This window comes from Vanacampus margaritifer, chromosome 2 (genome assembly GCF_051991255.1).
Source record: "Vanacampus margaritifer isolate UIUO_Vmar chromosome 2, RoL_Vmar_1.0, whole genome shotgun sequence".
Classification (NCBI taxonomy): Eukaryota; Metazoa; Chordata; class Actinopteri; order Syngnathiformes; family Syngnathidae; genus Vanacampus; species Vanacampus margaritifer.
In genome coordinates this window covers 12,540,195-12,544,374 of record NC_135433.1, presented here as the reverse complement: position 1 = coordinate 12,544,374, position 4,180 = coordinate 12,540,195, and positions in this window count along the sequence as shown.

Here is a 4,180-nt window from a genome sequence, read left to right as displayed (position 1 = left end):
GTTTTCTGATGGGTTCTGCGCTTGCTTGAGGGCATGGCAGCAGGTTTTATAGCACGCTGGTGGGAAGTGTGTTTTGCATAGAGGGAAAATGGCAGCTTAAAGGGCCAGTGGGGGTGCTTTTCAACACACCACAATGTGACCGTATGAAGAAACCGAAACAAGATACTCCATGGCCCCCCCCACCCCCCCCCCCCCCACACAGTTTTTGGTACAAGTTCGGCCTTCAATTGAAATTATTGATCACCTTTGGGTGTGATTTAGCCACTGGACAAAACCAACGTTCCACAACATGCTGGAATTCTCATGTCAAATTGATGTTGTCCGTCCTGCAGGTGGTGGCTGTATGTTGAACATTTGTAAGACAGGAAATAGAAGTTGTTTTTGAGTATTATACTTGGCTTGGCTGGAGTTTCTCCTTGTGTGTAGCCTATGGCACACTGCTTGTTCCCCCACCCCATCTTTTTTATAGAGCACCCCTGAGTGTTTCAACTCGTGTGGTATTTTGCACAGTAATAGACAGCCGAGTCTTGGGGCTGTAGATTGGACACTGTCAGATGAAGTATGCTGTTCGGATCATCTCTGCTAATGGCAACACGTCCTGACAAGCTGCTTGCATATGTGTTGCGACTGGATAATGAAAAGCCTCTTCCTATCCATTCAAGGCCTTTTCCAGGAGCTTTCCGGATCCGGTGCATAACGCAGCAGGTAAACGTGAAACCGTAACCTTTGCCAGACAGACTGAGCGTCTGACCCGCTTGTTTCACGACTGTACTGGAGGGAATGGACTCCATGCTCTGACCGGCACAGGCTGCCAAGGCAGAAAGACAGCAGAGGAATATTAATTCGGGAGGCGAGCTCAGGATCATTTGTGAATATTGTCAAGCAATAAAGGGACTCACAGGCCAGAAGGACCGAAAGTGTCAGAAGAGAGAGTGAGACTCTGGCTGGAAGTGTTCGGTTTAGGGAAACGGTATGGGATTTTTATTTTTATTTTTTATAGGTTTTAGGTGATGAATGCACGCACGCACGCACATACACATATTCACCCACATAAAAAAAAAGAAAAAAAGAAAAAGGAGAGTAATGATGATGACAAGTCAAATCGGTAAAATTACCGAATGAATAATACTGAGCTCTCCACAAAAAAAAAAAAAAGAAGAGAGAGTGAGTTCATCTTGCCGATGCTGCAGATGGGATCTCTGATTCTACACACAAAGACAAGTCGGACGGACTAAGTACACCACACAGGGTGAACATTTGCATTAGCAGTCCAGAAGAAGGAGTGGTCCGTGATGATGTAAGATGTCGTCATGTTGAGTGATTGATCTAATAGACAAACAGCCATTCTCAGTCACAATCACACCTGGACACAATGGAGGCTAATTAATTATATTCATCTATGTGGGGTGGTATTGTTAATGATTTTTCACAAAAAATAGCACTAGCAATTTGTTCAGTTTAATTTGACTGGTGGCTTTTTTGCTTTTTTTTTTTTTTTTAACAGGACCTCAGGAGACTCATGTGACCACTAACCTTACATGTTTGTAAAATGTGGGGTAAAGTAGTAAACCCCTCATAAATGAAAGTCAGGTCAACTCAGGATGCGACCTGCTTTGCCACCTTGCTTCCACGCGCTTGGGTAGAGATGTGCAGATGAAGCTTTTTGAAGCTTTCCATTCAATTGGTTCACTAAAAGGTTCAGGTTTTGAGGCTCCATGTGCACACAAACCCCCTGCTGGCCAAAGCCTTAATTGTTCTTTGTACTTTTTTTCTTCTTCTGTCTCTAACAGTGTGGCATGAAAATAACTGGAATCAAAACACCAAAATTGCTATAATGGTACGAAATTTTAAAATTGTGTTTAACAAAATGTGACATTGGCATTGATTGTGTTTATAAAGGCTTCTTAGTAAAATAAATAAATAAATACATGAATAAATAAAATATTCATGTGTTGGCTTGCATACGTGCACCTTTGCCTTACTGAAAGGGGATTATCAATTATTTTTGTTTGTCACTTGAGAAGAAAAACAAACGTTAAAAATTGAGGTCATAATTCAATTGGAGAACAACAAAAACTTGGAATTGGAATTTTAAAAAAGCTTCTGAGTCCAGTAGTAAAATATGAAATGTTACTATGAGCAACATGGTATCGCACCAGATACCATACAGGCGTAAGACGTGTGATATCTAGGAGAGCGCCAGTGCGTAGTCATACAGTATATAGGAACAGGACTACCAAAACTATATTTACACGGATTTTCCTCGTCTGTTCATTAATCGTGCCGATACGTGATCCACTTCTCAAGGCAGTGAGGGTTCATAGTCGTCATCAATTATGTCTTCTTCTTCTTCTTCTTTTCCTTTCGGCTTTTCCCTTCATTGGTCGCCACAGCGAATCAGTTGCCTCCATCTAACCCTGTCCTCATCATCCTCTGCTCTCACACCAACGACCTTCATGTCCTCTTTAACTACATCCATAAACCTCATTTTTGGTCTTCCTCTAAGACCTCCTGCCTGGCATTTGGAAACTCAGCATCCTTCTGCCAATATACTCACTATCTTTTCTCTGGACATGTCCAAACCATCTCAGTCTGGCCTCTCTGACTTCATTTTCAAAGCCTCTAACATGTGCTGTCCCTCTGATGGATGCACTCATTCCTGATTCTATCCATCCTGGTCACTCCCAAAGAGAACCTCAGTATCTTCATCTCTGCCACCTCCAGCTCTGCCTCCTGTTGTCGTCATCAACTACGTAATTTCCCAAACGTGAATCACGCCTGGACACGTGCTTCATCCCGGACTGTTCGGCACATGCTTCGAAGCCTCAGCACATTTTGACACATCACTATGCTTGGGTCCACAACAACAGCTAAACCTGACACTGATCCACTAAAGAACACCAAGCGTCAGTCTAACAGCAGAATAAGCTTTTTCACATCGGTAGTGTAAATTTGGCACATTGATATAAGAACTCATTCTTAAATTCAATGCTCTTGCTAAGTAGTGTAGTGTTGTGTAGTTTACAGTATCAGAGAGTATTTATCTCTATGGGTGATGCTGGATTAGAACATTTCTGTCATGCTGCATAATTCCCTCAAGTGTGTGGGCTCCTCCTTTTCTGTTCATTGCTTTTTGTTCATGTCTCTTAATGCTTTGTGTCATTGTGGCTCTCTGGCACAGTAATACACAGCCGTGTCTTCAGGCTGCATATTCTGTCCAGTTAGGGTTACTGTTCGGCTAGAGGGGTTGAGCTCAATTCCGAACTTGTTACTCAGGGAGTCCTTGCGGTTATAGTCCCCAGTGTGTCTTCTGCTCCCGATCCATTCCAGTCCTTTCCCTGCAGGCTGCCTGACCCACGAAGTGTAGTAGCTGCCCAAGCTATAAGACACTTGACAGGCGATGTTCAACTCCTGACCGGCCCGGATAGTCAGAGTCGGCGGTTGGGTCAACTGTTCGCACTTGACACCTGTGGAGGACATCATGTTAAATGTTGAAGGTGAGGAGTCAAAGGTCACGTGTGCCTCGGTGCCACTTACTGGAAGCAGCAGCCAGCAGAAGCAACAGCACGACGACACACAACATGGTTGGGACTGAAGGTGTCCTGATGGGAACGTCTCTTCTGCCAGGGCCCGACTGCAAGTTTTATAGCACACGGGTGGGGCCCTCACTTTGCATAATGGCACTGCATGGGATATTAAAGATGGTAGGTGTGCATTTGTAATCTGATAGCTAATGTATGCTTTAAAACACATGCCTATTCAGTGTGATTTTAAGTTTACTAAAAATGTTATCGTTTTATTGCATGTTTGTGCAACTGAGTGCTTAGAAACTGTACGTTCCTATGAAGAAAATCTATTAACACATTACAGTAACTTAAATACCTCTCATCATATTCTGATACAGCTACACAACAACATCAATTGCATTTATAATAAGTGAACATGTTTTAATGAACATCTCTCTTTGACTGTGAAATTCAAAGATCAGCATGTATTCATAAGATTGAAACCGCACTAACATGACACCAATTAGTTACACAATCTACAGTAAACATAGGACTAATGAACAGGTGGAATTATCTAATAAGGTGAATATGATTGATTGATAATTTGTTTCATCCCTAATTATTTTTCTCAAGACAATTCTTCAAGCTTTCCAAATTTAGAACTACCTCAAAGG